Source organism: Pseudorca crassidens, chromosome 8 (genome assembly GCF_039906515.1).
Source record: "Pseudorca crassidens isolate mPseCra1 chromosome 8, mPseCra1.hap1, whole genome shotgun sequence".
Classification (NCBI taxonomy): Eukaryota; Metazoa; Chordata; class Mammalia; order Artiodactyla; family Delphinidae; genus Pseudorca; species Pseudorca crassidens.
This window is the reverse complement of record NC_090303.1, coordinates 4359267-4386199: the sequence shown is the minus strand read 5'-3', so window position 1 is coordinate 4386199 and position 26933 is coordinate 4359267. Positions and strand designations below refer to the sequence as shown.

Genomic DNA, 26933 nt, shown 5'->3' with positions numbered 1-26933 from the left:
GGAAAAGCGACCGGGGGAGGAGGCGGAGGCGGCGGAGGCGGAGGCTGAGGCAGCGGCGGCGGCGGCGGCGGGCGGGGCCGGGCGGGTTTAAAGCCCATCGAGGGGGTGGGGAGGCCGGGAGGAGGCAGGGAGGGACGCGAGCGGCGCGCCGCGGCGGGCTGGGCGCTCGGAGGCCGCGGAGCCCCGCGCGGAGCCCAAAGTTTGCGCGCGGTCCCCGGGCGGCGGCGCGCGGGGGCCGGGACCGCCCTGCGCGCCGCCCTCGCCCCGCGGGACCCGCGCCGCCCCGGCCGCGCCGAGGGTCGCGGGCGGCCAGGCGGAGGCGGCCGGGAGCGGCGCCGCGGCAGGTACGGAGTTGGGCGGCGAGCGCGGCGCCAAGTTACTTTGTGGCCGGCCGGCGGGAGGGCGGCAGTCCCGGCGTCATTGTCTGCGCGCGGGCCGCCCGGGCCGGGGACGCCGGGCGCCGCGGGGGCGCGGCGGGCGGAAGGGCGTCGCCTCGGGCCGGGGTCTGCGGCGCGCGAGGGCGGGGACCGGGCGCGGCGCGCGGCGTCTGCGACCCCTGGGAGCCGGGGAGCCCGGGCGACGCCCGCTGGAGCCTTCCTGTCCGACGCCGGCGTCTCGCGGGCCGGACCGGGGCTGGGGCGGGGCTGGGGGCCGCGTCGCCGGGCGGTCAGGGCCGCGCTCCCGGGCCGCCCGGAGAGTGGGCGCCGCGCGCCCCTGCAGCCCCCGGTGCACCCGCGCCTGGGCGGTGGGGCCGGACCCTCCCGAGCCGGAGCGCGCCCGGGCCTGGGATCTTTCCCTCTGGTTCTGCCGGTGACCCCGCTGCCAGGGCCTAACCCCAAGTCGAGGGCGCGCGGGTTAGCGGCCCGCCAGCCGGGGAAATGTGATAAGAGCCGTGCCGTTCACAGAAGGCAGTTTCTGATGCAACTCTCGGCCTCTGCGATCTCCTCTCCCCACGCCTGCCTGGCGACGGCCCTCGAGCATGTGCGTTATGGAAATGAGGGTATTCTCCACTTTTTATTGTGTTCGTCTTGTCTTGGGGTTGGAAGAAACGCCAACTTTCTGTCGTTTGCACTGACGAGGCGGTGGGTCACGTAGGCGAGCCACAGGTGACTTGGCTCGGGCCCGGACCTTTTCGGCTGCTTTCTTGCAAACGTTGTCCCCAGCTTCATTCAAGAGATGCGAAGAAAAGACCCAAACAAGTAGCGCTCGTGAGTAAACACGCGTTATTGCACAACTTTCTCTTTGCTGCTGTTTGCGAGGCCAGGCCCAGGACACTTTGTTTCTGAAAATGCTGATTCAGCCGTTTGGAGCCCCCGAGTTTCAGAAATGGTGCTCTCTCTAACGTTTCGCTGAGTTTTACTAGGAACACATGTTGTTAGCACGGCAACAGGCGTTGACTGGGGTTTACAGCACCAAGCTGGACGGTTTTCACAAGAGTTGACCTAGAGTTCCCTTCGTTCTTTCCAGGAGGAAAAATGGATAGGATCTAGGTTTCTGTAGCAAAAGAAATGCTGACTTCTGGCGATGGTGGTGTCTTTTACGGTAGTATTTTATTAGGGAAAAAGCTCTGAAACCGAAGTGTTTCCAGGAGTGATGGTAGATGACTGCGTTTTTCGGTTAAAAATCAGAACTCTAGGATTACTGCATATAATATTTGAGTTTTACTGAGGACCCTTGAAAGAGAAGGACCACACAGGCCAACCCCAGGATTACAGGAAGAGAATTTGAGGACAGAGAGAGTCACACACCCAGCAAGCTGCTTGCGTAATTGAGAACTGTAACGAGGGATACTTCTGTAGCATTTCGCGTTTTGTGAGACGCGTTCAGACCCTAACTGCTTTTAATCCTCTACAGCCTCCTGCTACCCATTTTACAGGCATGGAAACTGAGGCTCATGAGATTAGTTGGCATGCCCAGGGTCACGGGGCCAGCAAGTGCCCGAGTTATCACCAGAGCCTAAGCTTTGGGTTTTTTTTTTTTTTTTTTAAGCTCTTAGGTTCATCCTTCTGTACAGGTGCATCTGCCTCTAAAAGAGAAACGGCCCGTCCCCGTGCCGGTCACACACCCGGAGAACCCAGGAGGCTCTGTTACCATTCCCGGGGCTCCCAGCCTTCCAGATTTTTGCCGTATCACCAGGCTATCATCAATGCCTTCTTTTGTCCACTCACTTTTTGTGCTTAAATCCACATTTATTTTGGTAGGAAACTTTGATACCCATGAACTAATGAGTCTGAAACAGTAGTTATGTTTATTGTAATTAAAATCATGTTTTAATAAAAGCTGTGTCCCGCTGAAGTCATGTATTGCGTATTGCCCACGGTCGGCACTGCTTTGGGGGCAGCATTGGACCGGGCAAAATGCCATTCATTGTGGTCCAGGAACGCGGAGCTGGGCATGGGCATGTTCATGCCAGCTACTCGTCCAGGGCTTGTAGGGTGGTGGCTGCCAGGATCGGAACCTGGGGCAGCCCTGGCCCAGTTACAGTGACCATCTCTGTGGCCGCTGACCCTCAAATGGGAGAGAGGAGCAAAGCCAGACTCTAAGAGCTATTCCATGAACTTTTGATTTAGATGATGAGGCTGGTCTAAGACGTTACAACGTGTAGAAACCAGACTCCTGCTCGAACAAAGATTACCTGCCATGCCTTCACCTTCATCTGACAGCTTTAGAAATTCTAGGTTGGTATATTTGATAAAACCTAATGCTTTCAAGGCGACATAATTTAAGAAACTTATTTCCTTGGAGTTCTGTCCAACTCTTAACCACAGGGGAAGAGAACCGTGCACAGTGGTTGGCTGGCCTGCCTCTCAGAACTGTGAGACTGACCGCAGGGAATTCTGTCCTGCTTCATAGGGAGAAGCGTGTCCGTTTGCAGCTCGGGGTGTGATCCCTGTGTCTGTTTCTCAGGTCGTTAAACCAAGGTGGAATCGTGTGGGCCCATAAGGAGAAAACATTTGCTATGCCTTTCTTTTAAGTAATCAGTCATATGTTCAGAATTTAACTAACACTTTTCCTGCCGGTTGAGAATGTATTTCACCTGTCTTTACTTTTTGCTTAACTGTGGATGTATGGGAGATTATGGAAGACGTCAGGGCAATCAAGCGACTTGGTTGGCAAGGCTTGTCAAACTGGTGCTTTGGGGATCTGGGAACCTCCTACAAGGCCTGTGTGCTAACTTCAGTGTCTGTAACTGATCACACCCATCCAGGCGCTGGCTGGCGTTTACTTTGTGTTAGTGTTTTATGGCACATTTCTGGGGAGCTGGCTGTCCCCCCACCGTCTCCGTCCAGTGTCCGTGCTCCTGGTGACCGTGGATCTTGTTAAGTGTCAGGAGATGAAAGCAGGTGAAGCTTAAAATCGCCAGGCTGCTGGCTTTTCTTTAATAATGTAAGGCATGGTCTGACTGTTTTTTGAGCTGGCAACAAGCAAAGCCATGTCCCAGGGTTATCAGAAATCCTCCCAGAGGTAGACGTGAGTGCTTGTGACTTTCCGCTTTGGGGATATACCAACGCCAAAAAGCTATCCCTTTCTGCTCGTGCAGTGGGAGAGGTGGGCTTGAGAATGAGAGAAGCCTTGCTTGCCCAAGTGCTCCTTTGTCCATCTGTGAAAGGGATGGGTGTTGAGGTGGAGAGAGCTTCTCTGCCCCTTAAGTCGTAGTCTCGCTTGAGAATCCCTGTCCGGAATGCATGGGATGAAGTTGGTGGGTAATGACTGGATGCCACGGGGAAAACTAGGACATTGGTCCTGTTTCTCCACCGTTGAATTTACATGTGGATTGGGGGAGAGATTAGAAGACTGATCTGATGGTCACAAATTGCAGTGCCTGAAAACATTCTTGAAGCTGATTGTCTTTTAAAAAAAAAAAAAAGACATCTTGTTCCCTTTTGCTTTGCCCGGGTGGACACCTGGTTCTTCCATTTACTAGCTGCGTGAGCGGGTTAACTAAGCTTATTGGTAAAATGAGAGTCACAGGGGTGCTGCCCTGTAGGGAGGGTGGGGTGCCTTTGGGATCGTGTGTACCTTGGCATGTGGCACGTGGGAGGGCTCAGAGACGCTGCTTCTGTGACACTGAGCCTGTCTCAGAGCAGCCCGTTGGCTTGGTTATGCTGTTTCCTATGGATGTGCAAGGTCTCTCTAGTAATCGGAAGGGAGACTCTGCTTTTTTTGTATTTTTGTCTCTGCACCCGTTAGCTGTACAAAACCTTGTGGCACTGACTGAAACTGGCTTTGAGCGCCAGTCACTGGGAGCGAGAAGCCTCTCCTGGCCGCTGAGTAGCCGACAGTTTGAACCGCCCACAGGTAGGATGCTATGAGCAGAGGCGGACAGGTGGGATGGAGACCTCGCCTGGCCGCAGACCACTTGAACCAGACCACGGGGAAGAGCAGGCGTCAAAAACTGGTTCTTTGTGACCAGGAGCGAGAGGTGGGCAGCGGCTGAGATGCACGGGCTCAGACCGGCTGTGGCGCCGGGCGTCTGCATGCAGACCGCTAGGTGCAGGCACGGGCTCAGACAGGCTGCGGCGCCGGGAGTCTGCATGGAGACCGCTAGGTGCAGGCATGGGCTCAGACTGGCTGTGGTGCTGGGCGTCTGCATGCAGACCGCTAGGTGCAGGCACGTGGGGACACACGGCGTCTGTCTTCAGGACCCCGGGGTCTGGAGTCTGCAGAGACGCTTAGCCCAGCTGGGACTGAAGTGCACGTGGACTGCCGGTCCTGACGGGCTGGCTTTGCCCCAGGGAGCAGCTCCTGCACCCTGTCCGAGGGCTGTGTGCTGGGCGGCCTTACCTCTCCCTGAGGTCCGGCTGGGTTTTCGGGCCAGGTCAATGGGCCCGGGCCCCAGCAGCTGCAATCTCGCCTAGTAATGTGGGCTCACAAAGCACTTGGCACGGAAAGAGGTTGCTGTGTTTTGTCCTTCTTCACTGTGTTACTGTCACCACAACTGAAATCAAGGTGGGCAGCTGGGACCCTCCATTGTCCTTGTGCTGCCCCTGGAACTGCCCGGTGGCCTCCTGTCCGGCCCTGTCTGTGAGCTCTCTGGTGTCTCACTCTGCAAGAGAGAACCCTAAAGACTCCTGTCAGGTGGGCGCCAACAGGGAGGGGCCTTCAGCTAGCCTGGGTCACACTTGAGATGCTTCTCAGAGGAGAGAGACTCTGAGTACTCACTTTTCCAGCCAGCTGGGCCTTTGGTTTCCTTATTGTTTTGGAAACTTTCATCCCTGGGAGTGTCTTCTTCCAACCTTTTATGAGTTGCAAACATCCTTTAATCTAAAGACTTTTATTATGCCCCATATCTGATAGTAATCTTAGGGTTCCCTGCTCCAAGAAACTCATCGTGACCAAAAAGCTACTATGAACTGAGGGACGTTTAAATTCAGGAGTTTGTACGGTAGCATCATGCACGTGGGAGGTCTCCCCTGGCCTAAGGGTGATGCCTGCACTAGATGCAGGACACTGCTTAGGAGTCCTCCCGTGGGCTGGGAGGTTGAGCTGGGTGATGTCCTGGATGGACCGGCACGGTCTGTGACTGTGCTACCCAAGTTGCTTTTTCTGGAATGCCGCTATGCTCCTCTGAATAACTGTGTAGATCTCCTGGAGACTGCTCCAGGGTGTTTCTAGATAAAGGAGTGCATGAGACCTTCATGGCGTCTCCCTAGTGGAGGAAGGGTAAGGCAGGACAGCTTCTTGTTCCCTAGTTGGGCCATTCCTTAACTGCAGGCATGTCCTGGCCCTTCTCGCCACCGCGGGGCCTGCAGGGCCACGGTGGACACAGCCAGCCTCTGTCGTGTCCTGCTCTCCCCAGGTGGGGCCCCGTCTTCTGCTTTTCTGGCCTTCCCAAGCAAGTTCTGTCCATTTGAAGGGTCACTGGCTTTCTAATCCCTCAACACCCAGGGCAGACTTTGGAAATTTAGTTTTTTTAATCAGTGATAAATGTACATAGTTTAAAGAGTCAATGCCCCAGAAGTAACCAGGCTTATCAGCCGACCTTTTCTGTATTCACCTCCATGTTTCTAAGCAGATGTCTGTATAATGTATTGTAGTTCCTTGCTACCTTCCTTGCTGCCTCTCCACCCTCCCAGATCCCGGCTTCCCGTAGGATTCTTTGACTTCCCTGCTTAGAAGTTGAGGAGGCCGACCTCTGTCTGATCATCCTGACCTATACTTCCTGTCTCCCATTGTCTCTATGGTGAGATTGGCTGGACCGGCAGGCAGTGCTGACGCCATGGCAACAGCCCTAAACACTGCTGGTGGAGCCAGGTAGTGTGCTGTGATCACTTTCTCTGTCTTGCAGGATGCCTTGCTTTTTTCTGGAGTTGTATTTGCATTTGCTTAGTAGTTTAGGTACTTATCACTCTTGACCCCCACCTCCACTCCAGGCTGACACAGGTGTGCAAATATTCTCGCAGACACCGTAGGTATCCAGCCAGTTGTGTCTTTGGGAAGCAGCCTCTTGTGTGCCTTTCGTCCCCAGGTGCCTGGCTGCCCTCCAGGCTCCCTGCTCAGCTTTATCCCGGCCTCTTCCTTCCCCATCATCCTGAGCAGGCCCTTTGTTCTCTTCTTGGCTCTCATGATTCCTCTTTCCTGGTTTCTTCCCACGATTTGATGGAGACCATTCCGTAATAGCTTCCAGAAAAAGAGGTGAATGCACATTTTTGGAGTCCTTTTGCGTGTCTGAAAATGTCCTTACTGTACTCTTCACTCTTCAGTGTTTTTTCTTTTTCCTTTTTTTTTCATGTCTGGAAGCTTGTAGGATTTTCTCTTTGTGCCTTTATTCAGAAATCCCTTGTAGATGTGCCTGGTTGGGTGTCTGCGTCTATCGTGCAGGGTACATCAAGAGCCCCTTCAAGCTGGAAACTCAGATCCTTGGCGCTGGGACCTGGTTTTGAATTAATTCTTTCATTTCTTTTTTTCCCATCTTCCTCTTCTTTTTGTCTACAGTGGCTTTTATATGGGTTTTAGCTGACCGGACTGGTTCTCTAATTACCTCTTGTCTCCTATTTGAATCTGTTGAGTTCTTCTAGGTTGTGGAGTATATCATCTAGACTTTTTAACCTTTTTACTGGATTTTAAATTTCTGTTTTCATTTTTAATTTCTAAGGACCTCTTTATTTCTTTTTTGATTAGTATTTGTATGTAGACTTTATTTATTTATTTATTTATTTATTTATTGTGGTACGCGGGCCTCTCACTGTTGTGGCCTCCCCCGTTGCGGAGCACAGGCTCCGGACGCGCAGGCTCAGCGGCCATGGCTCACGGGCCCAGCCGCTCCGCGGCACGTGGGATCTTCCCGGACCGGGGCATGAACCCGCGTCCCCTGCGTCGGCAGGCGGACTCTCAACCACTGCGCCACCAGGGAAGCCCTAGACTTTATTTTTTGGAGCAGTTTTAGATCCACTGCAAAACTGAGCAGAAAATGGAGAGATTTACCCCCCTGTCCTCAAGCCTCTCCACTGTCAACATCCTCCACCACAGTGGGACGTCTGGTACAGTCAGTGAGCCTACAGCACAGCATCGTTACCCTGAATAATTATTCTTCTTTTAATGGTGCAATATTCTGATTTCATAGATGCATTATTTTTTTAAATCTCTTTCTGGATATATTAGTTACCTTTTTTTTTTTCTTACATAGTTTCTTCTCTCCAATTTTTGCATTATTTATTTTCCTGCAGGTTTGGGTCTGGCGTACCCAGAAAGCAGAGCCTATGGCAGGCAAGAACTTGTGGGTGTTCTTGCCTTGTGGGTGTGTTTTATGTTTTATTTGGACGTGCAGGGCTAGGGAGGCAGCGGTGAGGGAAGGGGGGGCCCTGGGGCTGGTCCCCAGGCGGCTGCCTGGGCAATTGAGGGAGCCCGTGGTCCATATTGTGATTCCCCAGACGATCCTGGGGGCGGCAGGGGGGAGGGGAAGAGCTTCCAGTCGGTGCCCATTCCCTCCATGGAGCCCTGGGCGCGAGCCTGCAGGTGCTGGGTGCAGGCCACGTGGGCAGGCCGTCCCAGGCCTTGGGACTTGTCGCGCCTGAGCCCCGGTGGTCGCCCCAGCAGTGGCCAGACAGAGACACAGACAGGCGAGGCTGATGGGGTGGTGTCTGACCCATTAGGCTTTGCTTAGATGTTGGGGGCCCTGCTGTGCCGTCCACGTTCAAAGGCGTCCCTGGGAGGCTGATGGTGGGCCTCGGGGTATGGCTGTCTGGTTGCCCCGTTGTGTGGGGAGCCCCCGGTGCTCCAGTCTTGTGTCTTTTCTCCTCGGAAGGGGCCAGACTGTCTGAAGAAGCCTCTTTTCATCCCCGTGATGTGGGTCTGGGAGCCCTGGAGCCGTCAGCCGTCCCATCAGAGTCAGTAGCACTGACCACCTGTGCTCAGTGTGGTACCGGAGGCCACAGCCCTGTCGCTGCTTCAGGAGAGAAACCCACCTGCTGGTGGTGCGAGCGGGGCGCCGAGGGGTCCAGCCGAGCCCTGGACTTTCTGAACGCTCTTGCTTCTTTGCTCCTGACACTTGGGCCTTGTGCTGTGTGGGGCCCCATCTCCTCTTCTGGCCTGGCGTTCAGCACACGCCATCCAGCCTTTATGCCTTTTAAAAGACTCCCTTTGGAGGCCCTCTGTTCCCAGCCCAGAGGCTTCAGGGTGCGTGTGACCAGGCCGAGGAGCGCACGTCCAGGTTGAGAACAGCGGGGTGGGGGAGGCCGGCACACCTAAGCCACCACCTCGAGGAGCAGCAGACAGGCCTCAGGTGTGGATTCCGAAGGAGAGCTGGGTCTCCCCTGCCAGTGACTGGCTCTGGGACCGTAGGAGAGTTAATCTCTGAGCTCTGAGCACTGTGATTTCCTCTGGATTCTCAGGGTTGCATCCCGTGGCTCGGTTCCCTCTGCAGCATCTCCACCTCCCGGAGAGGCCAGGCCGGGCTTGTGGCCTTGCCCTTAGGGTTGGATGCCCTGCTCTCAGCTGCTCTCAGAACTGGCCTCCACGGCTTTCATTTGATTGACTTTAAAATATTAAAATAACGTGGCCCTGCTCACCGTGGAGCCCCTCCTCTGGCCACTTTGTCCTGGGAGCTGCACATTGGTGGCTTCTCTGTGCGTCTGAACACAGCACCTCGATGCCCCTGCCCCCCCCCCCCCGCCAGCTCCCCGCTCCCCAGTCCCCGTACCTGTGAACGTGGTTCAGCATCCAAGTTTACTGTTCTAAGTGCCATCCCAGCCCTTCCCGCCATGCACTTCAGGAGGGAGGACTGTGGTATCCTTACTAGCTCGGTCGCCTTGTGCAAGTCACTTACTCCAAGCCTTCTTTTTTCCTTCGTTTGTTTCAGGGTTGTGTTCACATTTGTGTATATATAGTTGTCTATGTGTGATGAATTTAAAGTGACTAGCACAGTGCCTGCTCCACATGCAGTACTGTTATTTCCTTTGTATTGTTTTAAAGGGAGCCCCGCTTTCTGCATGACATCCAGTAGCTTTGCACTTGTGGCTTCAAGAAATAGCCTTTCCCTTCCTTCCCTTCCTTGCTGGGAGGGCTGTGAGAGGATTCTGACCCTGGAAAACCCGAACTGGCTGGCCTTGGTGGGCACACGACCCCCCTCCCCCAGGTGAGGGGAGCGAGTGGAGGTGCCCAGTCACATGTCTGTCTGATGTTGGGTCTGAGATTCCCCCCACCTGGGGCTCTGCATGGTTTCACGGGTGGGTCAGGAGGATTTTGGCGTCTGACAGTGGCCAGTGTGTCCTTGTCCATCAGGGTGCAGGTAGCCCGGGGGGTTGTGGATGGGATAACGGAGGGAGGAAGGGGTTCTTTGGGATTGCCTTGAGAACCGGGGATCCAGGGCATGCGGGGCCTTGGGGCATGACCTTGTCACATGGAGTTTGGTGCTGGGATTTCTGTAGTGAGCCTCGACCAGGCTGTGCGCTGCCCCTTCCTTAAAAGTGCCGTCCCCTTGAAGTGGAGGAGTGTGGTCCTAGGACGGGGGGGCCGGGGTTCCGCCGCAGGGTCCTGTGTGCACGTGATGCGGTGAGTCCTATCGGGCACGTTTGGGAGGCAGGGTGGTACCCACTCTTGCGGGGTTGTCTTCCACCCTTCTCCGCGTTAGAGCACATTAGGCTGTGTCTAGGGGTGCTCGGGACCCCAGGATCCGTTTTTCTATTCTGAAGGCTCCTGACTGGGGTGGAGCCGCGCGGACCCTGGTCGCGCTCCTGCCCTGCGCACTGCGCCCTACTCCTTAGTACCCGAGCCCTGGCTGCGGGAGTGCAGCGACCCCGTGCGGCGGCTCTGGCACAACCTGTAGCGGGCTGGCACCAGGATGCGCCGGAGTCCAGCCCACGGTGGGCTCTGTGCTGGTCCACGCCCCGGCCGGGAGGGGCCAGCCCGGGGTCACCTGCACAGGCCCTGGCGGTCAGCGGCGCACCGTCCTCGCTGCGCCTTTTGGTGGTGGAGGGTCTCCGAGGGGCGCGCGTTCTCGGAAGCGCGACTCCTGGACCAGTCTCAGGCCGTGCCGCCCCCGGAATCCAGGATCCCACGGCCTCTGTGGACGTTAGCCAGGGGACGGTGTTATGTAACCATTTGTAATCTTCATTGTTTAATGTGTAACAAGTAGTAACTGCACCCAGATAAGCGCGTCCACTATCTCTTAGCCGAGTGGAGGGCAGTGGGTGTGGGAACCAGCTGGGGAAACGAACAGATGGGGCTTCTGGGAGAACGGGACTTTTTTCTCTGCTGAAAATGGAATGCCAAGACCTGGCTGGACTTTTTTTTTTTTAACATCTTTATTGAAGTATAATTGCTTTACAATCGTGTGTTAGTTTCTGCTTTATAACAAAGTGAGTCAGCTATATATATACATATATCCCCATGTCCCCTCCCTCTTGCGTCTCCCTCCCCCCCTCCCTATCCCACCCGTCTAGGTGGTCACAAAGCACCGAGCTGATCTCCCTGTGCTATGTGGCTGCTTCCCACTAGCGATCTATTCTACATTCGGTAGTGTATATATGTCCATGCCTGGCTTGACTTCCTTTAACCTCGATGGCATGTGTAATCTGGCCTCAAAGCCTCGGATAAACACATGTGGTCATGTTGCGTCTTTGCTCGTGAGCCTACGCTCTCATTGGGGGACACCTCTTGGACCATTAAGGTCAAGTGAGGCAGATGTCGGGGAGATCTCACCGTCTTGATGGGGTCAAACTAATTGCCCCAAACGCAGGTGGGACTTCCTTGCCCGCCCACTTCAGAAAACAATCCGATCACCTGTTAACACGTGGATTGTCCCTTTGATCAGCTGCCACTTGTCGGTTGGTGGCAGGAGTCCCTGCCAGGGTGTTGATAGAGGTCTCACTGGAGGCACAGCGCACAGGTAGCTATTGTCCTGCTGTCTGTACTGCCAGAGGTCTCCCTCCCAGTGAGTGAGCAGGAAGTGGGCGCCTTCGCTCTTTGGTCTCTGTAAGGATGAAAGGCCACCGGCGACCGATCAGGGGTTTTGATGATGCCCCAAGGTGCTGAGCTTCAGGTGCAGTTAGAAGTGGCCCCCCAGGGACCAGGCCACTGCCTGGACTCTGGTGCATGTCTCTGCTCCTGGGCCTTCAGTGGCATCTGCGGGGCTGTCCCTGTGTGCCGTGGAAGCAGGTCATGACCCCTCTTTAGCCGGGACCCACGAGCTCTGTGTGTTGGGTGGAGATGCAGGTGGCTCGTGGGGAATTTGCTCTCCTCTCCGGAGCATCGGGTGGCGAAGACCCACAGAAGAACACTTACTTAAAATTTGGGGTACTGTACGCTGAGGTACGGTCTCCTTGTGGGGTGCAGCGGGCGTCAGGGTGAAGCAGGGACCACGGTGCTTCCCTGGAGGGTTGCTCAGGATGTGTACTCGCTGCTGAAAAACGCACTCGATAGAATTAACGGCCTTCCACTATCTGTTCATTTTCACTGGGGGTTCGAGGAATTCCTGAATGGAATTTCCCTGGCTGCGTCTGGGAGCTGGCTTCTGAGTGCGGTGCTGGTGGCACCTTGGCTCTTGGTCTGTTTGTAAATCACATTTGGCCCCTGTGGCCATGGAAGACCCAGTGGAGAGTCCGTGCCCAAGTCGGGGAAGGGTTTTGAAGACTGCTCCAGGTGGCTGAGGACCTGCTGCATCCGTCCTTGGACAGATACTGGAGGAGCCTGTCTGCCTCCTTCGTCTGGGCCCGCCCCACTTAGCCTGAAAGCGGGGCCTCCTTTGGAGGAAGGGGAACCGCAGCAGAGGGATGGTGTGCGTTCACCCAGCAATAAAGAAGTGATATCAATAAACTTCAAGGATATATTGTACAGCGCAGGGAATATAGCCAATATTTTATAGTAAGTATAAGTGAAGAATAATCTATAAAAATGTTGATCACTGTGTTGTACACCTGAAACTAATAAAATATGGTAAATCAAGTATACCTCAATTAAAAAGAAAAGTGATGTGCGTTTCACTTATTTTCCTGGAGGGCACTGGCAAATTTCAGTGTGGACACAGGTTAAATATGAACAGTGTCTGAAAACAGGACTTCTTAAACTTCGGTATACCCATGAATCTCCTAGGGATGCTGTTAAATGCAGATTCCAGTTCAGTGAGATGGGTGGGGCCTGGCCGCCCACATCTCTGTCCAGTTCCCAGGCCACACACCTGCTGCTGGTCAGGGCCTCGTTTTGTGTACTAAAGTCGATGCATTTCCTCTCCCTTTATCTTCAGGTTCTTTTTCTCTAGAAATTCTCTGAAAAGGACACTTCACCTTCCTTGTAAGAGCTGTTATCACTGATGCTATTACTTTAGTCTGAGAATTTTTAGTGATTAGCCCTACGTTGTTATATGTGGCATTCTGTTTTATTTATTTTGTGCCCTTTTTAAGATTAATTTAAAAAAAATTAATATAATTTATAAAGGTTACACTCCATTTACAATTATTACAAAGTATTGGCTATGTTCCCCATGCTGTACAATACATCCTTAAGCCTATCTTACACCCAGTAGGTTGTAACTCCCCCTCTCCCCACCCCTGTATTGCCCCTCTTTCCCCCACAGGTAGCCACTAGTTTGTTCTCTGTATCTGTGAGTCTTCTTCTCTTGTTATATTCACTAGTTTGTTGTATTTGTTAGATTCCACAGATAAGTGATATCAAACGGTATTTGTCTTTCTCTGTCTGATTCATTTCACTTAGCGTAATACCCTCCAAGTCCATCCATGTTGCTGCAAATGCCACTGTGTCCTTTTTTATGGCTGAGTAGTATTCCACTTATACGTGGCATTTGTAAGTGCGCCCATACTTTATTCCATTTATGAATGTGGGCACAGAGTCCTGCTTTGACATTCACTTGGGTTGCCGTGGGTTTTATTCAGTGGTTTCTCTTTTGTTTATGATGAGAGAGAACTTTGAGAAAGGTTTGCAGCCTTTCGCATGGTCTAGAAGCCCTGCCTGCTTTCATTTTAGGAATGTAGGGTTTGTGGCCCCATTGTGGCCTTACTGCTCTTGAGGCCCTGCTCAGCACCTTTACGTCTCAGCATCGGGTGAAAACCCCGGGTGACCTCAGGTTGTGGAGAGAGACAAGTTCTGTGTCCCTAGGAGACTCCCTGTCCGTCTTCTGTCAGCCTGAGCTTTGCCCTCTACTGGATCCTGGGGCCAGGTGGTCTTTCCCATTAGGGGAGGTGGCCTTACAGCAGCTTTGGTCTTACTTGCATCTGTGAGCCTGTGTCCTCTGGGTCAGGCTCCACTCTGCAGTGTCACCTCTTCTTCTACCTTTTGAAGAATTCTGCCACCAACATCCTTCCTTCGATAACGAGCCCTTGAGAATTTTTGTGTTCTTGCCTCCTCGTTGGTCAACACGTGCATTGAAGGACCCCGGGGGGGGCTTTGGACTTCGCTCCTTTGTCGTCTTTTATCAAGCATTGTGGTGATGTTGAACAACTTAGTGTTTCTTGAAGGTTAACACGTGCCACAAGGCAGACTCTTTTCCGCAGGGGCTGCACCATACTGCATTCCCATCAGCTGTGCACAAGTGTTTCAATTTCTCCCAAATCTACACTAATACTTGGTAATGTCCAATTTTTCTTTGTCTTTTTCCTTCCTTCCTCCCTCCCTCCCTCCCTCCCTCCCTTCCATCCTTCTTTCCTTCCTTCCTTCCTTATAATAGCTGTCCTAATAGGTATGAAGTGGTATCTCACTGTGGTCTAGATTTTCTTCTTCAGTTGTTGGCACTCTCCATCTATCCTGGATATTAATCCCCTATCAGATATATGACTTGTAACTATTTTGTCCCTTTCTGTGGGTTATCTTTTCACTCTCTTGTCTTATAGTACACAAAAGTTTGTAATTTTGATGAAGTTCAATTTATCTATTTTTTTAATTAATTATTTTTGGAGTATAGTTGATTTACAGTGTTGTGTTAGTTTCTGCTGTACAGCAAAGTGAATCATTTATACGTATACATATATCCACTCTTTTAGACTCTGTTCTCAGATAGGTCATTACAGAGTATTGAGTAGAGTTCCCTGTGCTACACAGTAGCTTCTTATTAGTTATCTATTTTATATATGTGTGTGTATGTCAGTTCCAACCTCCCAATTTATTCCTCCCTCCTCCCCCCTTGGTAACTATACATTTGTTTTCTACATCTGTCACTCTGTTTCTGTTTTGTAGATAGGTTCATTTGTACCATTTTTTTAGATTCCACATATAAGCGATGACATAAGATATTTATCTTTGTCTGACTGACTTCACTCAGTATGACAATCTTTAGGTCCGTCCATGTCACTGCAAATGGCATTATTTCATTCTTTTTTATGGCTGAGTAATATTCCATTATATATATGTGCCACATCTTCTTTATCCATTCATCTGCTGATGGACATTTAGGTTGCTTCCATGTCCTGGCTATTGTAAATAGTGCTGCAGTGAATGTTGGAGTACACGTATCTTTTTGAATTATGATTTTCTCTGGATATATGCCCAGGAGTGGGATCATAGGGTACCTCTATTTTTAGTTTTTTAAGGAACCTCCATACAGTTCTCCATAGTGGCTGTACCAGTTTACATTCCCACCAACAGTGTAGGAGGGTTCCCTTTTCTCCACACCCTCTCCAGCATTTGTTTGTAGATTTTTTGATGATGGCCATTCTGACCGGTGTGAGGTGATACCTCATTGTAGTTTTTTTATTTTTTAATTCATTTATTTTTTTATTATTTTTGGCTGTGTTGGGTCTTCATTGCTGCGCGTGGGCTTTCTCTAGTTGCTGCGAGCGGGGGCTACTGTTCGTTGCGGTGCGTGTGCTTCTCATTGCGGTGGCTTCTCTTGTTGCGGAGCATGGGTTCTAGGCACACGGGCTTCAGTAGTTGTGGCATGCAGGCTTCAGTAGTTGTGGCCCACTGGCTCTAGAGAGCAGGTTCAGTAGTTCTGGAGCATGGGCTTAGCTGCTCCACGGCATGTGGGATCTCCCCAGACTGGGGCACGAACCCGTGTCCCCTGCATTGGCAGGCGGATTCTTAACCACTGTGCCACCAGGGAAGTCCCTCATTGTAGCTTTGATTTGCATTTCTCTAATAATTAGTGACAATCATCTCTTCATGTGCTTTTTAGCCATCTGTATGTCGTCTTTGGAGAAATGTCTATCTAGATCTTCTGCCCATTTTTTTGACTGGGTTGTTTGTTTCTTTGATATTGAGCTGCATGAGCTGCTTGTATGCTATGGAGATTAATCCCTTGTTGGTTGATTCGTTGGCAAATATTTTCTCCCATTCGGTGGGTTGCCTTTTCATTTTGTTTATGGTTTCCTTTGCTGTGCAAAAGCTTTTAAATTTAATGAGGTCCCATTTGTTTATTTTTGTTTTTATTTCCATTACTCTAGGAGAGGGATCAAAAAAGATCTTGCTGGATTTCTGTCAGAGAGTGTTCTTCCTGTTGTGTCCTTTACTTTTGGTGTCGTATCCATGAAGTCATTTCTAAATCCAGTGTCACGAAGCTATTCCCCTCTGTGTTCTAAGAGTTCTAGTTTTAGCTCTTATGTTTAGGTCTTTGATCCATTTTGAGTTAGTTTTTGTTTATGGGTAATGTAAGGGTTCACTTCATTTTCTTGCATGTGGATATCCAGTTTCCCCAGAATCATTTGTTGAAAATACTGTCCTTTCCCCATTGAATGGTTTTGGCATCTTGTTGAAAATTTACCCACCATATGTGTGAGGGTTTATTTCTGGGCTCTCTGTTCTATTCCATTAGTCTATGTTTGTTCTCATGCCAATACTACACTGTCTTGATTACTTTGTAGTAAGTTCTGAAATCAGGAAATGTGAGTTTTCCAACTTTGTTCTTCCTTTTCAAGATTGTCTTGGCTATTCAGGGTCCCTTGAGAACCCGTATAAATTTTAGGATGGCTTTTTCTATCTCTGTAAAAATGCCAGCGGGATTTTGGTAGGGATTGCATTGAGTGTGTAGATTGTTTTAACATTTGATATTTGATATTAAGTTTTCCAGTCCATGATTTAGAGATGTCTCTTCTTATTTATGTCTTCTTTATATTCATATACAAATGTTTTATAGTTTTTCAGTGCACAAGTGTTTTGCCTCTTGGTTTAAATTTACTCTTAATTATTTGATTATTCTTGATGCTATTGTAAATGAAATTGTTTTCTTAATTTCCTTTTCAGATTGCTCGTTGTTGGGACATAGAAACACAACTGATTTTTGCATGTTGATTTTCTATTCTGTAACTCTGATACATTTATTAACTCTAATACTTTCTTGTGAGTATGTGTAATTTTTAAGGTTTTCGACATATAAGATTATGTCATCTGCAAACAAATAATTTTAGTTCTTCCTTTCCATTTTGGATACCTTTTATTTCTTTTTCTTGCCTGCTGTAGCTAGAACCTCTAACACTATGTTAAATAGAAGTGTTGAATGTGGACATCCTTGTCTTGTTCCTGATCTTAGAAGAAAACTTGCACTCTTTCACCACTGAGTTATGGTGTTGGATGTGGGTTTTCATATACGAAAAGCTTCTTCTGTGGCTGAACACATCCTTGAGGAGGTTCCACGCATGCTTCGGAAAAATGTGTATTCTCCTGTGGTCCGGGGGAGTGTTCCGTGTGCATCTGTGATGTTCAGTTGGTTTGCAGTTTTTCAGGTTCTCTGTTTCTTACTGACGTTCTGTCTGGTTGTTCCCTCCATTACTGAGAGTGGAGTGTCACAGTCTCCACCTAGTAGTATCGTCCATCAGTCTGTCTCTCCCTTCAGTTGTGTCAGTGTTTACTTCATATATTTTGAGGCTCTTTTCTCAATACATCATGTCCTTCTTTGTCTTCTGTAATAGTTTTGACTTACAGTATGTTTTGTCTGATGTCGGTATAGTGACCCCAGGTTTCTCTCTCTCTCTCTCTTTTTTAATATTAACATGCAGTATCTTTTCCCATCTTTTTACTTTCAACCTGATTGTGTCTTTAGATCTAAAGTGAGTCTCAGCATATGGTTGGATTATGTGGGTTTTTTTTTTTTTTCTTTCTCCATTCTGTCAACATCTGCCTTTTGACTGGAGGGTTTAATCTATTTACATTTAAAGTAATTACTGATAAGGAAGAACATCTGCCATTTTTCTATTTTTTGGTTTGTGCATCTCTTCTAGCTTTCTGTCCTTTATTTCTCTAGAATCCTTTCGTCTTAGAATGATCCTTATGTTTTAAGAAAGACTGCTAAGGTGTGAACAGTCACAGAGTAAATTACATTTAGGAGAACGTTTTACAAAGCACCCAAACTTGAGTTGGTTTTTATGGGGCCCTTGCTCTCCCCCTGCCGCTGGGCTGGGGTGATGGAGAGGTGTCTGCAGAACTCCAGAACTGCTGGGACGAGATCCCGTGCTGCTGTTCGGGAAGGAACAGAACAAGAACTGGACTGGGTGGGGGTGGATTCCTTCTGCGTAGCTCTGAGTTTACAGGGTTGCATGTGTTCTTCTGGACAACGCTGCAAGAGAGAGAGAGTCTTCCTTCTGCAGATGGGGAAATGGGAGCCCTTACAGTCAGATGCCTTGTTCAGCGTCAAGTGGGCATTAGTGGGAGAGTTAGAATTGCCCTCTCAGGTCTTTGGACGCCAACTCCATCATTCTCTGTATCCTTGGATGCCACCACGGAAGGAGGAGGTGGTGTGTTTCCACCAACGAATGCATAAGGATGTGTGTGGCCGTGTAACCTAGCAGGACCCCATGGGGCCTTCCCGGGACAGGCCTTCCCCATATCCTCTGCTTTAGCTCCTCTCTGAATTACCTAGATAATAGTATTTGATGCACATTTCCTGAGTTTTGCAGATGTGAAAACTATCCCCACCAAATGGAAGAACTGCTTGATGACCACGAGCCCATAGCCCCCGGTCTCCTGGAGCCTAAGGACTGATAAGGTGAACTCCCATAACACCGTCCTGTAGCCTCACCATCAGCCAATCAGAATTATGCGCAGGCTGATCACATACCCTACGACCCGCCCCCTTGCTTGGCCGAAACTCTTCTCGAGGCTTTTCAGGGCGTGAGCCACCACACCTCCTTGCATGGCCCTGCAGTAAAGCTTCCTCTGCTCCAGACTCCGACGTTTCAGTTGTTTGGCCTCACTGTGTGTCGGGCACACAGACTTGCATTAACAGTGAGAGGAAGGACCTTGTCCAAGATGTGTATTCTTTGCTCTCAGCACGTGTAAACATTAAAGGAAAATGTAAGTAAATTCATTGCACGGTGCCTGACACACAGCAGGTCTTCATCCATTTCCCTTTCCCTGGGGGAATTTTTCAGGAAAGATTCTGTGTTCTTGACAGTCCTGGGACTCTTGGGTTCAGGATGGTCTAGGAGCTATTAAATCTAGAGGCAGGGGTGCGTTTTGCCCTGTATTGTGATGTAACATCATTTCACCTTTGTTTCCAGGCCAGGTGGCCACCTTGTAGCTTTGCGTGTTGCAGCAAAGGCGTTGGGTTTTGAGGCCTTATGGAGGCTGGAACCCCTCTTGACCCACTACGCTCACAGTTCTGTCCTTTCTTTATTTCTCACAACACTGGCGATCGTTGGGGGTGATTGCCAGGGTGAAGGAGGCCTCCTGCATGGATCTCCATCCCCCGAGGCAATCTCACTTAGGCTCCGGTACGTTACTGCCGCCTTTCAGGGCACACAGATGCCATTTGAGTTCACTGGACTTCTTTTTTTTTTTTTTTTTTTTTTGCGGCACAGGCTCCGGACGCGCAGGCTCAGCGGCCACGGCTCACGGGCCCAGCTGCTCCGCGGCATGTGGGATCTTCCCGGACCGGGGCACAAACCCGTGTCCTCTGCATCGGCAGGTGGACTGTCAACCACTGCGCCACCAGGGAAGTCCTCGCTGGACTTCTTAAAGCCTGGCAGGGTCACGTGGGGCCTTCCCGAGGTGAGGACGTGCACGCAGGCACTGGTCCTCTTGGGTCTGTGCAGGGTAGGACTCCTGAGGCTGGAGATAACAGGTATTACGGAGGCTCTTGCCCTATTTAGAAGAGTCAATCTCATGTCCTCAGGTCAGCAATAGATCCTCTTTCCCCTTCTTAAGCGAGGTGCAGCCCCGGGATTGGTAATCCTCCCGCGGGAGCCCGGAGCGGGGAGACACCGTGGTCCCAGGGCCGTGGGCTCCCTGGTCGGGGGAAGGAAGCGCCCCCTGGATCAGCGCTGTTGGGGGCAAGGGTGTATTGTCGCTGTTGCCTTCGGAGCTGCCCTGCACTCTGGGTCTGCACTCGGCTCCCCAGGGGAGGGGGGGGGCCTGCCCGGCCTGCGGCTGTTCTAGAACTCTGCTTGAAAACTGGAAATACTGGACGTGTGACATTTCCCTCTGCTGCAGCCCATTTGGTGGCTTATTTGGCGGGGGGAGCGGCGAGGGGGGAGGGAAGAAGGTGCTGAGTGACTCAGAGCCTTGCATCTTGCCAGAATCAGCAAGGGACCAGCCACAGCCAGAGGGGATGAGCCGGGTCCCCCTGTGCACCTGGAGGAGAGTGCCCTCCACGTGGGCTCTGGCTGGCGACTCTTTACAGGGCCACGTCTGGGGTTCAGTCTCATTTTGAAGAAAATGCGAAGGGAGGAAGAAGTCTCTGTGGGTCTTGTCCCAGGAGAGACAGGAGAGCTGGGGGCCTCAGCTTTGGGGCTGGGGCTGTCCCCCTGTGGGCAGGGCCTGGCCTGGGCGCCGTGGCTGCTTTCAGGAACGCTTGACGCTCTTACAGGTGGCAGAAGACCTCGAAGAGCTTCTGTTCACGTGGCCCTGTGTATTGCTATTTATCGTTTTAGAAATGAAGACAGAAATTTAAAAAATACTGTTCTGTAAAAAGAATAATAAACTCACTATATGTAAACCTAAGCAACATCTTTTAAGGAAAAATAACTATATTTTTCGAAACAACAGAAGTTTAATGAGACTGACAGCATCTTACATGTTGTAAATCCCTTTCCCGTCTGGCAGGGGGTCCTGGGCTCAGCTCTGCATCAGTCACGTGTCATGTGGCCTCCAGGAAGCTCTGGGATGCAGTCGGGAGGGACCAAGAGGGAAGGGACGGGTCACATCTTGGGGTCTTGCAGGAGGTTTTGGAACAGGGGCTCAAGATGCTGGGGTCCCCGCCCCCTGGGGAAGCTGGAGGAGTGCCCGGCAGGGGCACCAGCAGTCCCTTTGATTGGTTGCTTGTTTCTGTTGTGTCACCTGTAGCTCAGAGAGGCCTGAAGCCTCCAGGTCCAGAGTTATTGAGGCCACATAAAGGGGAGCCTGGGTCTTCAGTCTCCTGGCATTCTCAGGCTCTTTGGGGGGTTAAATGAAGTATGGAAGCCAAGTGGAAATGATGGTGCCAGGAGCCACGTGTCAGCTGAGGTGACCTGCGCTGCTCAGATGGGTCTGGGAAGTGGGTGCCGGTGTCAGCCTCCACGGGGTGGCAGGGAGCTGTGCACGACCGTCCAGGCTGCGAAGTGCGGGCGGTTCCGATGTCAGGTCCAGCTGCGTTTGCTGAGCGCGTCCTGCCCGCGTGTCACCCGGTGTGGGCTGCCCTGTCCTAGGTCACGGTTACAGGCGGGGAGTCTAAAGAGTCTCAGGTGCCTCCAGGAGCACCTTGGAGCCAAGGAAATGTCACCAGCGGAGACCAGGAAGGCAGAGGGAGGGGGCGCTTTTTATCGGATGCGGAAAGCGCGAGCTGTGATGAAGCATAGGGACCGGCGTTCTCCTCCTTCTGCCTTCTTCCTGCTGGGGCATCGGAAGGCCCGGGATGCCCGCAGCCTGGGGGGCACGAAGGGCCCCAGTGTGCTGCTTGGAGACCTCAGAACCCGCGGGGTGAGGGTGGGAGCCGCAGGCCAGGGCCTGAGCGCCTGCAGGGTGGGGGGCCGGGCAGTCTTGGCCACGGGGCCCGTTTTTCCTCTGTTGGGTTGAGCTGTTTTTACTCACAACACTTCTGACACCAAATGTCAGGTTTTGTCCTCCCGACATCAGTTCTCCGACTGTCCGGGCAACAGTTGGGTGTCCTACAACTCGGCTCAGCTCTGACACCGTCTGCCTGGAGGGAGAATCGGATTTCAGAGGTTAAAGGACTTGAAACTACCCCGAGGGATTGTAAGGGACACAGCTCGGGAACAGACAAACGGGAGCAATGCATGAGGTGAGGTATGGGGGTGGGGTGCACCCCTCCCAGCCCCCCAGAGTGTTCACCAGCTGGGAATCTCCCTGAACCCTGTCCCTGAGGGGTTTTTGTGGAGGTTCCAGTCGGCAGGGACAATTGATTAACTCACTGGCCGTTGAATTAATTGAATTCATAGAGACTGAGATGAACTCAGTCTCCAGCCCCTCTCCCCCACTGGAGGCCATAGGATGAGGCTGCAAGTTCCAACCCTCTAACTATGCCCCCGCCTTTTGGTGGCCAGCCCCGATCCGATCCTGCAGCTGTTTAGGGGCCCCCAGCTGCCTGTCACCTCATCAGCGTACAGAAGACACCACTGTGGAGCTCTCCGGAGTTTTAGGGGCTGTGCCCCAGGAACTGGGATGAGACCAGATACTCATTTATTCCTTTAGCATCCAGGTAACGTGTGAGAGCCTCAGAGCACATCCTTGGGGTGTCGACACCCGGTGAGCTTGGGAAGCGTGAAGGGCAAGGGCCGGGAGGAACATGGGATCTATATTTGCACAGAAGCCTGTTCCAGTCGCTAACGCAAGTGGTTTTGGTCACAATGAAAGATTCTTTCTTGAGTCTTGATACTGTCTTTCCTCCCGTGAAGCCCCCTGTGTGGACTGATGGCTGACCTTTTCTGAGCATTGGGCATCACAGCCGTGGCAGACAATAGAATTCTAAGAAGATTTAGTAATCTTTATAGGAGACCATTTGAAGTTAGTCTGTTGTGACTGTTTTCATAGTTCACATTGCCGGGAGAAGGAGAATGAGATGCAAAGTGTGAATTTTGATGCCGGAACTGAAGTCTGAATTAGCTTTGCGGTGGGAGAGGCAGCCTCGCCCCTCAGACTCTGTCCACGTGAGGAACAGTAAACATTCTGAGGTGCACTCAGCTGAATGCAGAGGTGGGCTTCAGAGTGATGTGCTTGGGACGCCAGGCCCCCAGTCGCCGTCTCACTGGTGAATAAGCTCCCCCTTTTCCCTTTCCTTTGCCTCTGTTCCGAGGGGCAAACTTTCCCAGGCGGGAGGGGGGACCTGATCTTTGGTCAGTGATGTGTGAATGGCTGGAATTCCTAAAGAAGTTAGCGCTTGTTCAGGGCTGGTCCCCGTGGGGATCATCAACAGCTGAGGGTCCCCTGCTGGATACCTGAGAGCAGGTTCATTTCGAAGGTGTCTCAGCCCGTGAGTGCTGTTTTTGCAGCATTGATAAAGGCAACGATCGGGCACGCGTGCCGCAAGCTGTTTCTCTTCCCACATTATTGTTCCAGGGTCTTGACAGTGATTTGACCACACGCCTGTACCTTGCATGGATCGCCCTAAAAACAAGGTGAGGGACCATGTTCTGATGGTTTTGTAACTCTAAGTGCTAAGGTTGGGAACATGGTGCGCACTCCATACGTGTTGGGGGAGTTGGATTCAGGAGAATTCAGGAGAAAAGTCACGAATTTCAGGGCCCAGGAGAGCATGTGAAAAGGTGGTTAAGGAAGGGGGCACCAAGCATTCGGCGGTCGGCTGTGAACTCCTGGGTTGATGAAAGACTTGGGGTGGTGCACCGTCTTCAGCGACAGAACTGGCGTAGAAAGAACACGCTCTTCCTTCAGGGGAATCGATTCTAAACTGAGATTTATTTGGGGGTCGAGGTAGCAGTGTGAGTCTTCATCCTTTATACGCAAATGACTGCAGCCGGGTAAAAACAGAATTGACTGCCTAGCCCCCCACATTGGCTTTTCGTACCACAGACCGTTCGTACTATTGCAGGTTGTCTCCTTCACTTACGTGAAGGAGCAGGGCCCCAGCTTCACCCCGTGCCTGCGTTGTCCTGGCACAGCCGTTCCTGAGTCGCTGGGAACAAGTGCCGGGCCAGGAGAGGATGCAGGCTGGGCGTGTGTGATGTGGCCGCTGTGTCTGCAGTTTGGAGAACCCAGCACTTTTTTACCCAAGGAAACCCTCACTCCGCAGGTGCGTGTCTGAGGCCCTCCTCACACAGAGCGGGAGCCTGAGGTTCAGAATGCCCCAGGGATTCTGCTGCTCACAGGGCCGTCTCCTCAGTCCCAGGCACACGGAACCGGGTCACTGGTACATGACAAGGGCACAGTGGGTGGATGGGCAAGGATGGAAAGGTGCAGTGAGGGCCAGGAGGGTCTGCTCTGCCCGGCACCCCCGTTGGTCCAGGCTCCAGCCCCGCCGCAGGCTACATTGTGAACAGGTTGATGACTTGAGCTGCTGACCGGGCCGGAGCAGGGTGGTCAGGCCCCATCGGGGTGAGCTCACTGGTAGGTAGGATCTGGGAGATGACTTTGATAGAACCGTGCGTGAGCTGTTCCTGGGGGCCTGAGCCATACCTGCGGCGTGGCCGAGGGCTGCGGGGTCAGTGGGAGGGGCTGCTCGTGGTGGCTGCCACGCCGTGACATCCATGGGACCGGTGGACGTGGACCCAGGAGACCAGAGGCTGGCTCACGTGCCCGACCAGAACATTCTGCTTGCCGGGGAGCAGCCCGAGTGTCCCGAGTGAGGGGCCCCGTGGGAGAGGAGAGCCTGTTGCCCGTGGGCGGTGCCTGGGGTAGCCTGGGCCAGGGTGTGGGGTTGGGGAGCAGCAGATGAGCCTTCCTGTCCCTTCTGAGCAGCTGTGCTGGGGGACGTGGGCAGGGTGTGTCCCCTGCCCAATCTGGGGGCGCTGCTGTCGCACAACTGGGGCTTAGACAACACACACTCCCCTCCCACAGCGTTGGAGGCTGGACGGCCTAGATCAAGGCACCAGCAGATTCAGTGTCTGGCGAGGGCCTCTTTCTGGTTTGCGGACGCCGTCTCCTCCCGTGGTGGACGTACGGTACACGCTGGCTCTCTGGTGTCTTCTTTGCCTCCTTCCAGTTTTACTGAGATGTAATTGACATGCGGCACCCTAGACGCGTAAGGTGTAGGGCGTAACGATCTGGCCGACGGCCATCGTGAAATGACCACAGTATGTTTAGTGAACATCCGATCGTCTCATACAGAGACAAAGTAAAAGGGAAGAAAAAGTACTTTTCCCTTATCATGAGAACTCTTAGGGTTTACTCTGTCAACTTTGTGCATGACGTGAGCAATGCTGATTACGTTAACCATGTTGTACGTTACATCTGGGCTCTTCCTCCAGGGGCCCTAATCCCATTATGGAGACCCCACCCTCATGACCTCATCTCACCCAGTGAACTCCCAAAGGCCCCACCTCCTAACACCATCATATTGGAGGTTCGGGGTTCAACGTGTGGATTTGGGGGCACACAGCGATGCAACCAATGACAGCCTTTCGGGGGTCCCATTCCTGCCTGTAGCATCCCTTCAGGATTCAGGTGTCCTTGTGGCTGGGGCATGGGGAGATGGCTGGGCTGCGCTGCTCCCTGGCCACTGGGAGGGCTGACTGGCCAGCGGGAAGCTGCTGACGGGGCTGAGCACAGACGGAAGAGGACTCATCACACAGAGACAATGAGAAGTCATTAAGGATCCATGCTGTTAGATTTTCTAAAAGTAATAGCAGTAGATGAAATTGTTAAACATGGTAGTTTCGAATATGCCTACAACTGGGTCAGTGTTCAGCCCCACCAGATCCACCCACCACGCGTGATAGTGCATTTCAGAGCCGCTGGTCATCGTATCCCGAGCCTTAATGCTTTGGGTAAATCCTAGGTGTCTGACTTCCTCAGATCTCGACTTCTGAGCTGAGGGACCAGCTTGTAATACCTTATCCTGGAAACCTAGAACCCACAGTCATGAGTTAACTGCATGTGCTGAATGATCCAGAGGAAGGAAAGATGTTTCTCTTTGAAAATAGAAAGTCTCAAGCTGGGGGCTGGACTTTGGGGTGCACCCTGTGACTTGGCGAATGTTGATAACGGGCTGTTGGCAGAGTGGCGATAGAGCTTTGGAACCAGATTGACTCTGTTTGACTCTGTTTCCTGTCAATTTATTCAGTGAGGAGGGGAGAAATCCTAACCAGCTGTTGCCGAGTCTTCATATAAAACCATTGCTTGCCTGAACGATAAATCCTGTGCTTTCTCCACGCGCTATAGCGTGTTCACTGACTTTCCTGTTATCCTGTTTTTTCTTTAACCTCTCGAGGGAAGAAAGAAAGTGCAAAAGAAAGAAAAAGAAAAGAAAATAGAGGCAAATACTTTGCATTTCTAGAAACAGCATGTCCAAAGGACCCGCGGAAGCACTTAATGGCCTCATTGTTGGAGGGAGAGGGCAGGAATCCTCTGGAATTCCTAGAATGGGCGGGAGAAGCTGCTGCCGGAGCAGAGGGAGGGAGACCGCTAGGAGAGCCGGGGTGCGGGGCAGGGAGCGAGGAGAAGCAGGCAGGACCACTGGTCTGAACCTTGACTACAGTTCTTCCTAGAAAGACAAATGTTAATTCTGCATAAGGAATTCGCATTCCTCATTGTGAAAACTCCAACCCAGAAGTCTGCAGAGTAGAGTTTCTCTCGCTCTCTGTTCATCCTGGTGGCCTCCCGCCGGTCAGAGTTGTTCTGGGTCTTTTTCTGTCAAATTCCTGGACAGGCCCATGCATGTTACTTTCCTCCTTTTGACACGAGCATTGCCTTAGCTCTTAGCCCTTTCCCTCATCCATCTGCTAGTCACCCTTTGTTCAAGTGCTGCCTCTGCCGTGTGAGGAGCACTTGTGGGAGTTGCATCGTTCAGTCCTCGAGTGAGCTTGGGACTCTTTCATTCTCATCACAGGGCTGAGAAGTTGAGGCCTTGGAGGAGGCAGGCTGCTCCCCGGGGCTGAGCCAGGCCCTCGCTTTGTGGGGTTCGCCTACCAGCCCAGAGAATCCCTGCCCTGGAAGACTGTCACCAGGCTCCCACTGGGATGTGTTTTCATGTGCTCAACAAAGCTTTGAACCCTTGGCCTTTGCTGAGAGCTGAGGACGTTACAGTGTCCAGGACAGATGTGGTCCCCGGCTGCAGAGTGGCTCCGTGGTGGGGACACAGACACAGTGTCAGTAGCTGGAAAGCGGCCCCAACACCCCGGATGTGTTTGCAGGACCAGCAGGGTCCCAGGGCCGGGACAGGGTGGAGAGGAGGTGGGGAGGGTGTTACCAAACTGAACACAGGCCCGCTCGCCTGAGTGCTGCAAAACCCATCAACAGACAGTGGGTTGTGGCGAAGGAAAGGACAGCGTTTATATTGCAGGCGCCACGTAAGGAGAATGGGCAGCTCGCACTCAAAAGACCCCCAACTCCCGGATGGCTTTCAGGGAAGGGGTTTTCAAGGGCAACATTTGGGGTGAGGGTTGCAGCTTCTGATTCATTGGTGGTGAGGTGACAGGAATCTTCAGCACCAACCTTCTGGTTCCAGCCCG

General features: G+C 52.1%; 1 protein-coding gene across 3 annotated transcripts in view; it reads left to right on the top strand.

The window, feature by feature from the left end:
• Nucleotides 1–218: 218 nt before the first annotated feature.
• The window catches only part of GRB10 (growth factor receptor bound protein 10), a 201202-nt gene continuing 174487 nt past the window's right edge, over nt 219–26933 (top strand). Inside the window, exon 1 of one of the 3 annotated variants that reach the window (XM_067745662.1) lies at nt 219–344. The gene's annotated coding sequence lies outside the window, so the exon portion shown is untranslated. Of the gene's footprint in view, nt 345–770; nt 982–1053; nt 1209–26933 lie in introns of those variants that run through there. The other 2 variants (XM_067745661.1, XM_067745664.1) reach the window with 2 other exon arrangements.